This window comes from Pogoniulus pusillus, chromosome 33 (assembly GCF_015220805.1).
Source record: "Pogoniulus pusillus isolate bPogPus1 chromosome 33, bPogPus1.pri, whole genome shotgun sequence".
Lineage (NCBI taxonomy): Eukaryota > Metazoa > Chordata > Aves > Piciformes > Lybiidae > Pogoniulus > Pogoniulus pusillus.
The window spans coordinates 1,855,976-1,869,338 of NC_087296.1; the positions used below are offsets into that span (position 1 = coordinate 1,855,976).

The 13,363-nt window shown below is 48.2% G+C and overlaps 1 long non-coding RNA gene across 1 annotated transcript in view; it reads right to left on the minus strand.

The window, feature by feature from the left end:
* LOC135189615 (uncharacterized) overlaps window positions 1-12,248 on the minus strand; it is a 28,066-nt gene extending 15,818 nt beyond the window's left edge. The window contains exon 1 of the long non-coding RNA XR_010308170.1: window positions 12,104-12,248. This is a non-coding gene — a long non-coding RNA (uncharacterized LOC135189615). The remainder of the gene's footprint in view (window positions 1-12,103) is intronic.
* Between the last annotated feature and the right edge of the window lie 1,115 nt (window positions 12,249-13,363).

The following is a 13,363-nucleotide window of genomic DNA, read 5'->3' on the forward strand; positions in this document are numbered from 1 at the left end:
CCATCAGTTACACAAGAACCCACTTGGCCTCCAGCAGCCTAATACCAATTTCTTAATGCTTGCACATGCACAGCATGCTTGACACTGCCTTTGTCCTGAGGAACCAGGAAAGGGAAAAGGACAAGGCACTGGAAAAATAGAGGCAAAAGCAATTACTGAGGAGGCCTCTCAAGAGGCCAGTGGAGAGACACACTGGAATTCCAGGAGCAAACTGACTAAAGAGGCATCAAGATGTCTCCACCTGCACAGTGCAGACATGAAGAAGAGTGATTTATAAACATGTTTGTATATCTGTAAATAAACATACCAAATAGACTTTAAACAGATACTTAATTGACAGTGCACAATGTATGGCACATAACATATGAGACATAGAATGCAATAGATATTAAATCCAGAGTACACAAGATGTAATATATAATCTATGATATATAACACATAAAGCATATGCTGTAGCATATAGCAGTATATATCATGTGTAATACAGCATAGAATCATAGAATCAGCCAGGGTGGCAGAGAGCTCCAAGCTCAGCCAGCCCAACCTAGCACCCAGCCCTACACAATCAGCCAGACCATGGCACTAAGTGCCCCAGCCAGGCTTGGCTTCAACACCTCCAGCCACAGCCACTCCACCACCTCCCTGGGCAGCCCATTCCAATTCCAATCACTCTCTCTGACAACAACTTCCTAACAACATCCAGCCTAGACCTGCCCTGGCACAGCTTCAGACTGTGTCCCCTTCTTCTGTTGTTGCTTGCCTGGCAGCAGAGCCCAACCCCACCTGGCTACAGCCTCCCTTCAGGCAGTTGCAGACAGCAATGAGCTCTGCCCTGAGCCTCCTCTTCTGCAGGCTGCATACCCTCAGCTCCCTCAGCCTCTCCCCATAGGGTTTGTGTTCCAGGCCCCTCCCCAGATTCGTTGCCCTTCTCTGGACATCTTCCAGCACTTCAACATCTCTCTTGCACTGAGGGGCCCAGAACTGGACACAGCACCAAGGTATAGCATAGCATACTATAATCTAATATAATATAATATAATAAAATATGGAATCACAGAATCAAGCAGGTTAGAAGAGAGCTCCAAGCTCATCCAGTCCAACCTAGCACCCAGCCCTAGACAATCAACCAGACCATGGCATTAAGTGCCCCAGCCAGGCTTGGCTTCAACACCTCCAGGGACGGTGACTCCACCACCTCCCTGGGCAGCCCATTCCAATGAACCTACCCTCTGCCAGTTTAAACCCATTCCTCCTCCTCCTCCTCCTCTGATTTCGTGCTTGACTTTCCTCCACTTTAATTTATGCCTCCACATGTCCTTGTCCCTCAAATATTTGGTAGCCCTGAAATCCAGAGAAGCTACCTCTAACCCAAAAGCCTCCCAGAAACCCAGCTACATGTTTCAAACAAAACAGCTTCTATTTTTAGGTGCCACAGCTTGCTCCTGGGACTAGGAAAGCCAAGGAACAAAAATGGGATGTGTAAATAATTCGCAGTGTTTCCGAGGCATGTTTTATAAATGACAACCTCTTAATGCTCTGAGTTATTTAACATGCAGGGGGATTGCAGGCAGCTTGCATGGAGAACAATCCTTTAATCAAGGCAGGAGTGCACACAGACATTTACTCATTAAATCAAATTTTCTGTGGTGAGGCATTTACTAAATCAAGTGAGAGGAAACTTTGCTTTGCTTTGCTTCCCTCGAAGCTAAAACACACAGATTTGGGGTGGGAAGAGGAAAGGGAGGGAGAAAGAAACAAAATGACAACAGTTTCTGCTGGGATAACCACCAGGAAGAAGAGTTTTGTCTTCACGTATATTCATGGTGTTTATGCCTTTCTAGCCACACTTGCACTATGTAAGGTGAGCAGACCCCACCTGGAGTCCTGTGGGCAGTTCTGGAGCTCCTAACACAAAAAGGACATGGAAGTGTTGGAGCCAGTGCAGAAGAGGCCACCAAGATGCTCAGAGGGCTGCAGCAGCTCTGCTGTGAGGACAGGCTGAGAGACTTGGAGCTTCACAGCCTGGAGAAGGCTTTGAGGACACCTTGGAGTGGCCTTGCAGGATCTGAAGGGGGCTGCAGGAAGGCTGTGGAGGGACTATTGACAAGGTCTTGTGATGACAGGAGCAGGAGGAATGGTTTTAAACTGGCAGAGGGGAGACTGAAAGTGGATGTTAGGAAGAAGTTCTTTGCACTGAGGGTGGTGAGAGACTGGCACAGGTTGAGGGTGGTAAGACACTGGCACAGGTTGCCCAGGGACGTTGTGGAGCACAGAAGCACCCAATGTGATCTTTGATCACATTGGGTGCTTCTGTGCTCCACAGCCTCCCTGGAGGTGTTCAAGGCCAGGTTGGAAGAGTCCTTGAGCAACCTGTTCTAGTGGGAGTGGTCCCTGCCTATGGAAGGGGGGTGGAATTGGCTGAGCTCTCAGGTCCCTTCCAACCTAAACCATTCTATATGAGTACTATATATTGAGTATGAAATACACAAGTGTAGATGGAAAACCTCCACATGAACTAAAAGGTCACCTTTTGAGAAGTATGAGTGGGAAGTCTTATTTGCTAAACCTCAGTTATTGTAAAGGCTGAGAGATAGTAAGAAAGGAAAGCAAAGTGCTGCTGACATTTCTGGCATCACAGAGGTCTGGAGGCCTCCTGCTCCAGACTGCACAAAGAATCTAATTAATTATCACCATAAAGAGTGCCAAGATAAGGAGAGGCAATGCTCACTGCTGGTTATTACTGCTGTAGGTGTCCTTGGAATAACCAACTCCTTCCTCAAGAATAGAACTTGAGTCGTACAGTGCTTATGTAAGATGAACATATGGCCCATTCAGTATAGATCTGCACTTGGAGGAGTTCAGTGGCTTCTGGTACAAAAGTAGATGTTTAAGCTAGTAACTAATAACTTGGAGAGGAGGGGATTGTCTTGCAAGCACTGAAGTCACCATTTCAGCAGCTGAAAAGTTTCTTCTGCATCTGAAGTCCTGGGTGCAATTCTGCAGCCCCCAGCACAAGCAGGACATGGAACTGTTGGAGCCAGTGCAGAGGAGGCCACCAAGATGCTCAGAGAGGGCTGCAGCAGATCTATTCTGAGGACAGGCTGAGAGAGTTGGGGCTGTGCAGCCTGGAGAAGAGAAAGCTTGGAGGAGACCTTGGAGTGGCCTTGCAGGATCTGAAGGGGGCTACAGGAGGGCTGGGGAGGGACTATCGACAAGGTCTGGTAATGACAGGAGGAGGAGGAGGAATGGGTTTGAAGTGGCAGAGGGGAGATTCAAACTAGATGTTAAGAAGTTGTTAGCAGTGAGGGTGGTGAGACACTGGCACAGGTTGCTCAGGGAGGTTGTGGAGCTCAGAAGCACCCAATGTGATCAAAGATTGGGTGTTTCTGAGCTCCACAACCTCCCTGGAAGTGTTCAAGGCCAGGTTGGATGAGGCCTTGAGTGACCTGTTCTAACTGGAGGTGCCCCTGCCTATGGCAGGGTGTTGGAACTGGCTGATCTTTGAGATCCCTTCCAACCCAAACCATTCTATGACCTAAAACAATCATATTATGTTTGGAAGAAAGTGACATAACAGAAAGCATCTTCATGGTCAGAGTTTTGAACCTGGCCCAGGATAATCTTGTTTCAGTCTTTTTCTCCAGGACAAATGAGGGTAGGAACTGTTGGTTCTCGTGACCAAAGGTCACAGTTTTGGGTAAAAGGGAGGAAGGGAAAAAAAGCTTCAACAAGGGGCAATTTTTTCAGCAGTTTTCAATGCCTACCTTTTGAATCCAAACTGCTCTTCACTGCCATCTACTTTTTGTACATGGAGAAAAGGTTTTTCTAGGGAAGAGAATCCTCTCTCTGTGGAAGGGACACTCTATTCAGTTTGACTGGGCACAGAACCAAAGTCTTCTTAAGTTGTATTGCATTATTAAACCCTTCCTCCTGGAGCTTTGTGTGCTGCAAATTGTCAGTGGTAGAACTCCCAGAGAAGTTCTGCCTTAATTTAACACCCTGCCTTTGGTGGGGGGGTTGGAACTAAATGGTCTTGGAGGTCCCTTCCAACCTAAACCATTCTATAATTCATTCTAGCTTGAAATTCTCTACCTCACTTGAAAGTCTCTACCTGAAGGGAGGCTGTAAGCCAGGTGGGGTTGGTCTCTTCTCCCAGGCAACCACCAATAGAACAAGGGGACACAGTCTCAAGTTGTGGTGGGGGAAGTATAGGCTGGCTGTTAGGAGGAAGTTGTTGTCAGAGAGAGTGATTGGCATTGGAATGGGCTGCCCAGGGAGCTGCTGGAGTCGTTGTCCCTGGAGGTGTTGAAGCCAATCCTGGCTGGGGCACTTAGTGCCATGGTCTGGTTGGTTGTGTAGGGCTGGGTGCTAGGTTGGACTGGCTGAGCCTGGAGCTCTCTTCCAACCTGCTTGGTTCTATGATTCTGTGATTCTTATATAAACTGACCACAGAATGACAGAGGCTGGAAGTGACCTCTGGAAGTATCTAGTCCAGCTCCCCTGACAGAGCAGGTTTAGCTAAGGCAGGCTGCACAGAACAGAGTCCAGCTGGGTTTTGAATGGACTCCAGAGAAGGAGCCTCCACCACCTCTCTGGGCAGCCCCTTCCCATGCTCCAGCACCCTCAACACCAAGAAGTTCCCCCTCTGTCCATTGCCATGGGAAACGCCAGCTCCTGAAGCTGTACAAAGCAATAATGGGCCATGAGAGATGGCCACAAACCCCCTGTGGGCTCTTTTGCAAGCAGAGTTTTGCTACAGAAAGCAGAAGTGCCACAACAGCTCCACCTGCCAAGCGCTGGAACCGCTCAGCACCGCTCGAAATCGCTGTTTGGTCCCTGAGCAATTTGGCACACAAATCCTGCCTTGCTCTCTGGGGTCTGCACTTCAAACTGTCTCATTGCTGGCCGTGTGTAATGCACTCAGTCCTCCTCCCTGCTCAGCACGCTGCTGGGGCTTCTCCCAGGAAAAGCTTTGGGAGCCACAGGACACATTTAAGCTCTCAAATGAATTTTTCAGCAGTGCCATCTGGGTATCAGCATTTTCCCCCTGCCCTTTCCACTAAGTAGCTTCTTGTTTGGCTTCACTGCTGGGTTTGCTTTTAGCTGTGGACCTCCTGATGAGCACGGGGGGATGGGGGGGTCAGCATCCTGCTCCTGGTATTGTCTCTCTCCACAGAAAGGGATTCTGGAGGTTCACAGCGGTAATGATTTTGCCTTCTCCCTTGTTCTTTGTGTAAGGCTCTGTGTAAATGGATTATGACATTCAAATATGTGGCTTCCTCAGGACTGACAAAGGAACTTCCCCAAGTACTCATCACAGAATTAATTCCAGCAAAACTCAGGAAAATAAAGAAATAAGTCTTGTGTCAAACCATAGCACTTGCACAATTAAAATCACAACTCTCTGGGGGCAGAAGGGAGGAAATGAGATCTCTGTTACTGCTTTCAGCAGCTGGACAGACTAAAATTGTAGGGTTTTATTGTGGTTACTTTGAAATTGCCTGGAGGGAGAGGTCTGGGCTCTGCTTCTCCTGCTATTCCTTCTCTTGCCAAAGATGTTCTGTTTGCTGCATGACACTCCTCTGCTTAACCTTGCTACAGATGTGGGGCTGAGGGGCAAGGTTTAGAATCATAGAATCAACCAGTCTGGAGGAGACCTCCAAGCTCATCCAGTCCAACCTAGCACCCAGCCCTGGCCAATAAACCAGCACCAGACTTGGGGGAGTTAGATAATGGTTGGACTGGAAGATATTGAGGGCTCATTTCTATGGTTCTGTTTCTCTACAACCAGACCATGACTGCCAGTCCTCTGCCCTTGCTGACCCCCCTTTCTTGGGCAGTTCACACATTGCCTGGGCTGGTAGGATTCAGGAGTTACTGAGGTCTTTACAAAAGTCATTTAGTATCATAGAATCAACCAGGTTGGAAGAGAGCTCCAAGCTCAGCCAGCCCAACCTAGCACCCAGCCCTATCCAAGCAATCAAACCATGGCACTAAGTGCCCCAGCCAGGCTTGGCTTCAACACCTCCAGCCACAGTGACTCCAGCATCTCCCTGGGCAGCCCATTCCAATGCCTATCACTCTGCCAACAACTTCCTCCTAACATCCAGCCTAGACCTCCCCTGGCACAGCTTGAGGCTGTGTCTCCTTCTGTTGCTGGTTGCCTGGGAGAAAAATGCAACCCCACCTGGCTACAGCCTCCCTTCAGGTAGTTGTAGACAGCAACTGAGGTCTGTCCTGAGCCTCCTCTTGAGTTTCTTCTCTGCTGATGGTAACTCAGTACTAAGACCCAGGGTGATGATAGGCACTTCCTTCTTCCCTCTTTCAGCTTTGCTTTCCATATTGCTTATTTTAAAGGTTATCCTTTATATAAGCATCTTCTTAGAATTATAGGGCTTGGTGAGCTGTAAATTTTTTTATTAAGCTCAGGCATGACATGCCAGATGGTGAAATAAAGGCAGGGAATGCCTAGAATAAGTAACACAGCTCCTGTGAGTTTTAGGAAGGCCTGTTTGGATATCTTGTTAAAGGCAGTTGTCATGCTATACAGACAGCCTTGTTTTTTAGGCAGGATGGAATGTCTAAAGGCATCATTTGGCTCCTCAGCTGTGCCATGACATTTAATCAGCAGTGCTTCCCATATCAGTGCCATGGAGCTACAGATCTTCAACACAATTATCAGTCTGAAATGCACTGCCCATCCAAAATGCACAGGGTACTTTAATTAGTTGATATTCTGTGAGCACAGATATCTGCAGCATCCCGAGGCTGATATTATTCCTGTTTTCTGCTTCATCTCAGCAATCATAGGATTCATGCTTGCATCCTAAGTATGTAACCTATATGTATAACCTAAGAATATCAAGTATAGAAGACTGGATGGGGCACTTAGTGCCATGGGCTAGATGATTGGATTGGTCTGGATGAGCTTGGAGGTCTCTTCCAGCCTGCTTGATTCTATGAGTTTATAGTATATATAATACGTAACCCATCAATGGTTATCTAAGAAGTGAAATGGTACAACATGAACCACTTCTGTTGTTGTAGCCTAACTTTGAATTGTAACTGAATTAATTCTACATGGAGCCATAGGGGGTATAAGCAGACAGGTAGATGTTAGTGGCTGGATGAGGCTGGGAAGTCACACAATGAGTTTGTTTTCTTTAAGAAAGGGAGAGGTTGAGCTTTGTCCTCCTCATCAGGTTATTTGAATCCCCCTTGCTGACCATCAAAGCAGGATGGATAAGGCCTGGAGCAAAATGTGGGTGGTGCTCCTGTCCGTGGCAGGGGTTTGGAAGTAGATCATAGAATCATAGAATCAATCAGGTTGGAAGAGACCTCCAAGCTCAGCCAGCCCAACCTAGCACCCAGCCCTAGACAAGCAACCAGAACATGGCACTAAGTGCCCCAGCCAGGCTTGGCTGCAACACCTCCAGGCACAGCCACTCCACCACCTCCCTGGGCAGCCCATTCCAATGCCAATCACTCTCTCTGCCAACAACTTCCTTCTGACATCTAGCCTAGACCTGCCCTGGCACAGCTTGAGACTGTGTCCCCTTCTTCTGTTGCTGCTTGCCTGCCAGAAGAGCCCAACCCCACCTGGCTACAGCCTCCCTTCAGGTACTTGTAGACAGCAATGAGCTCTGCCCTGAGCCTCCTCTTCTGCAGGCTGCACACCCTCAGCTCCCTCAGCCTCTCCTCAAAGAGCTGTGCTCCAGGCCCCTCCCCAGCCTTGCTGCCCTTCTCTCAACATCTTCCAGCACCTCAGCATCTTTCTTGAACTGAGGAGCCCAGAACTGGACACAGCACTCAAGGGGTGTGCTGATCAGTGCTGTGCACAGGGGCAGGAGAACCTCCCTTGTCCTGCTGCCCACACTGCTCCTGAGCCAGCCCAAACCATTGCAGGAGTCCATCCCTCTGTGTGCCTTCGTGTTTGTGGGGGTGAACCTTTAGTCACATAATGGGTAAGCATTCAGGTAGGAAATGAATCAATTAAAGCAGCAGGTTTTAGTATGAGTAGATAAATACAATGATGAAATAAATAAATAGATCAGTGAAGTGCTTGATACATTCACAACTAAAGTGACAGATGGCCCAAGCATTCTGGGAGGATGCTATGGAATTCTGTGCAAAGAGTTGCTCAAGTAGAAGGGTTTGGGTACTTTTTTTTGTTGTTCAATCAAATTCTTTCAGATACTTTGGAGCAACTCCAATGAAATCTGTTCCTAGAAATAGGATGGCAGTTCTATGGCAGTTTGTTGTTCCTGTGGGCAAGCTCTCGTCAGCTTTCCACTCAGCTAACCTGAGAGGAGCTCCTTTAGCAATGGCCAACACAAGGGAAGCTGCAGTTTCTTTCTCAACTTCTACTTGTTTGCAGCTCAGTGACTCAGTGAGGATCTGCTAACAGATTTTGGTAAAAAAATAGTGGCTTGTAAGGTCTTTTATCTGCCCTATGTGCACTGGTGAGGTACAGCCATACATAGAGGGATGTACACACACATAAACAGCAAGCTCCTGGCACAGCTGGCAGCTCCTGGCTTGGACAGACTCACTCTGATATGGGTCAAGAACTGGCTGGAGGGCCAGGCCCAGAGAGTGGTGGTGAATGGTGCCACATCCAGCTGGCAGCTGGCACCAGTGGTGTGCCCCAGGGAGCAGTGCTGGGCACAGTCCTGGTCAATATCTTTATTGGTGATCTGGACCAGAGGACTGAGTTCAGCATCAGTTATTTGTAGATGACACCAAGCTAGGAGCAGGTGTGGAGCTGTTGGAGGGTAGGAGAGCCCTGCAGAGGGACCTGGGCAGGCTGGGTAGGTGGGCAGAGGGATGAGATGGGATGAGATTTAACAAGGCTAAGTGCAGGGTTCTGGAGCACAGCCCTGTGAGGAGAGGCTGAGGGAGCTGATGGTGTGTAGTCTGAAGAAGAGCAGACTCATGGTAGACCTCATTCATGTCTACAGCTACCTGAAGGGAGGCTGGAGCCAGGTGGGGTTGGGCTCTGCTGCCAGACAAGCAGCAACAGAACAAGGGGACACAGTCTCAAGCTGTGTCAGGGCAGGTCTAGGCTGGATGTTAGGAAGAAGTTGTTGTCAGAGAGAGTGATTGGCATTGGAATGGGCTGCCCAGGGAGGTGGTGGAGTGGCTGTGGCTGGAGGTGTTGAAGCCAAGCCTGGCTGGGGCACTTAGTGCCATGGTCTGGTTGCTTGTCTAGGGCTGGGTGCTAGGTTGCGCTGGCTGAGCTTGGAGCTCTCTTCCTACCTGCTTGATTCTATGATGCTGTTATTCTATGACTCTGTGGTTCTGTGATTCTATGATTCTGTGATTATTCCAAAGGCTTCTAGAAAATCAGAAGGACATTTTCCTTAGGAGCAAGCCCAGTTCAAGGTCTGCACCAATTATTCCCATGCTGCTCACAGTGCAGTGTGTCTGCTTGCAGAGGAGGCTGATAAAATGTTGTGTGGTTTGGTTTTGGTATTTTTAATTATCATTCAGAATCAATAGAAATGTGACAATCATTTCCTTAATGCCAAGTATCATCTGAGAGGGTTGGGCAGGAGAAGAAATCTGATTTGCTATAGATGGTAAAATCCATGATTAGCCATGGGAGGGGGAGGAATTCATTGCTGCTTTTATTGCTGAATGAGAAGAATAATTCTTGGATGGATGCCTAATAGAAACAGTGATGGTTCTGGAGGAATTTCCTTTCAGAGAGATTAAACTATGTGACTGCTGAATTGATTTTAGGATATTGGTGCTCAGCAGGGTACTGCCAGCTCTGGTGCTAGAGGTTGTACTGAGGAAGATTCTTCTAAGGTTTGCTTGAACCACTCAGATCACTCAAAGCTGGACGTGGGGAGAGCCAGCCTGGAGGTGAGGAGGAAGTTGTTGAGCAGGAGAGTGGTGAGAGGCTGGAATGGGTTGCCCAGGGAAGTGGTTGAAGTCCCACGGCTGGAGGTGTTTCAGGCCAGGCTGGCTGAGGGTGTGGGCAGCCTGCTCTAGGGTATGGTGTCCCTGGGCATGGCAGGGGGGTTGGAACTGGCTGCTCCTTGTGATCCCTTCCAGCCCTGCCTGATTCTATGATTCTAGGATGTTCCTCATGCAAGAGTGAATCCTGCCCAAAATGATGTGCACTCTGTGTGCAGCCTCCCTGTGATTTCACTTCTGCTCCTCTTGAAAGCAGAAGGTTAAGGTGCAAAGATGCCTTAAACCAGCTGCCCTCAGGGGTTTTGCAGGTGGGATTTATTTGTCTCTTTGTGGTACCCAATTATGAGCCTTTTAGTCTCATTTACAGCGATGCTGTAAGTGTCAGTATGGCTGTTAGGAGCAGATAATGAATAGTTCATGTTTGGGCTGGATTATTATAGCCTGATTTTTAATGTTTCATTTCTTTCTATTTCTTCTCTACTCGGAAAAGTACTTTGAGTTTCTTTCTTTCTTTCAAGCCATACTAATTAAAAGCAGTGGTATGGAATTAAGTCTTTCCTTTCTTCTCAGCTCCACATCTTAAGAATGTGAATACTACAATCCAGAAAATTTAACCTCTATTCCAAGTCTAATTAATCAGGAATGTTATTAATAAATGCAGTGGTGGTCTATTCATGCCAGTGCTTTACTTACGCTTGAAAATAACCAGAGCTGACTGTATTCCATCCTGTCCTCCCCAGGGCACTCTCAATGGCATAAGATGTTAAGATTTGCTTTCCAAATAGAAGATTCTTTATTGTTTTCACAAGCTGTGGCAGGCTACCACTATAGAACTGACCTCATTTCTCACCAGGCTGGCACCTGCAGTTCATAGAATCATGGAACCAACAAGGCTGGAAGAGAGCTCCAAGCTCAGCCAGCCCAACCTAGCACCCAGCCCTACACAGTCAACCAGACCATGGCACTAAGTGCCCCAGCCAGGCTTGGCTTCAACACCTCCAGCCACGGCCACTCCACCACCTCCCTGGGCAGCCCATTCCAATGCCAATCACTCTCTCTGACAACAACTTCCTCCTCACAGCCAGCCTAGACCTGCCCTGGCACAGCTTCAGACTCTGTCCCCTTGTTCTGTTGCTGGCTGTCCGGCAACAGAGCCCAGCCCCACCTGGCTACAGCCTCCTTTCAGGCAGCTGCAGACAGCAATGAGCTCTGCCCTGAGCCTCCTCTCTTCAGGCTGCACACCCCCAGCTCCCTCAGCCTCCCCTGTCAGGGCTGTACTCCAGGCCCCTCCCCAGCTTTGCTGCCCTTCTCTCAACATCTTCCAGCACCTCAACATCTCTCTTGAATTGAGGAGCCCAGAACTGGATACTGGTTAATTGGAGACTGGCTAAGACTTTAATTAGATATAATTTTTCTCCCCCATATCAACCAGCAACAGAACAAGGGGACACAGTCTCATGTTGTGCCAGGGGATCACAAAGATCACATCTTTGGTCACACTTGATGCTTCTGTGCTCCACAACCTCCCTGGAGGTGTTCAAGGCCAGGTTGGATGAGGTCTTGGGTGACCTGTTCTAGTGGGAGGTGTCCCTGCCTATAGCAGGGGCTTGGAAGTGGCTGAGCTTTGATGTCCCTTCCCACATAAAGCATTCTTTGATTCTATGATGCTATGACCTATAGCAGCACAGAAAGGCTTGCACAAAACATTAGCTGTCTGAATTATTTGGGGCAGTGAAACTGCCTCGTTGCAGGTTTGTTTGTGTTCTCCATCCCTTGCAAAGGCAGAGATCTGTAACTTGTTTGGGAGACGCATTTCACGGACAGTTAATTATGCAACGCAGTTGGAAGAAGTGATGCAGTGAGAATGGGTAGGACTCCTTCTCTGCCAAAATCTAACCACCCTCAGGGTGTTCTGTGGAATTAATTTCAAATTGAATCTTGTAAGTAAATGAGATAAGTTCCCTGCTCCTCCAGGTTATCACAAAGCCATTAACAAACTCAAGTCCTGTGAAAGGGAATAACAACAGAGCTCCGTCCCCCAAACCTTCGTTTCTCAAGTCTGGTTGTGGCAGCAAATTCTAACAGCATGGAGATTTTCTTCACTGGTTCCTACTCAGAGCCTGTCACACTGCTGCTCTTCAAAAAGCCCCCAGACATATGGGAATAAGCCTTCTCATACCTGTGGCTGGAGGAGGAATTAGAAATCCATCTTCCAGGCTCTGCTTCTGCTGCCAGTGGAGTTGATGTGCAGCGAGTCTAGGCACAGATGCCCTGAGCACTGGGGAGCCATGCTGCAGCTGAATGTCTGACTCTGCAGAGGGAAAAAAGTCAGAAGAATACACAACCACCACTAAATCTGGGGAAGCCAGGCAGCTGGCTTTATCAACTACAGGCTGATGGCAAAGCCAGCTGCCCCTTTGCCCAGTTGTCTCTCCTGAACTAATCATCTTCACTAGGTCAGCCTCTTCCTTGTTTCCAGGATTGATTGCATCAATTCTCATCATTTCAGTTTGATCCTTGTAAAGTAGATGAGAGAAGCTCCTTACTTTTTTGTGCTGTAAAATGGGATGACCACCCAAGATCTGAAAAGTGACCTGAGTGACATTGATGTGGAAGCTAAGTACTAGCAACATCCCCAAGAAAGCTTCTGCTGCCCATATGCCATCAGCTATTTCCAGCACCCCTGCCATGGGTACTTAGGGGAATGGTTTGAGGTGAAGCTTGGGTTCTAGGTTGGACTTGGTGATCCTGAGGGGCTTTGCCCACCTGCATGTTTCTGTCTCTGTGAAAGCCTTATCCAATCTGGCCTTGAACCCCTCCAGGGACAGGACATCCACAACCTCCCTGGGCAACCTGTGCCAAAGTCTCACCACCCTCACTGTACAGAGTGAGTTTCTTTCTAATCTCCAGGCTCAATCTCCCCCTTTCCAGCTCAAAGCCACTGACTTTCATCCTATCACTCCTAGCTCTTGTCAAAAGTCTCTCCCCAGCTTTCCTGTTGCCCCCTTCAGGTACTGGGAGGCTGCTCTCAGGCCTCCCTGGAGCCTTCTCTTCTCCAGGCTGAACAGCCCCAACTCTCTCAGCTTGTCCCTATAGGGGAGGCTCTCCAGCCCTCTGGTCATCTTCATAGCCTCCTCTGGACCCACTTCAGCAGTTTCATGTCCTTCTTCTGCTGGGGGGCACCAGGCCTGGATGCAGTAATATGTAAGCTCAAAGTGGTTTGCATCTCCATACACACACACATATATCACATACATACACACACACACACATCTATGGACTAACTTCAGTGGCTAGGGACAAAAGCCTCAATCAACTTTTAAATTCCTAGTTTCTATGTCTGAGTTTCTTCTTATGGCCTTCCTAAGCTCATATGAAAACACTGAGATGATCAGGGAGTAGAAGCAAACCTCTTTAATTATGGGTTAGGGGATCGTTA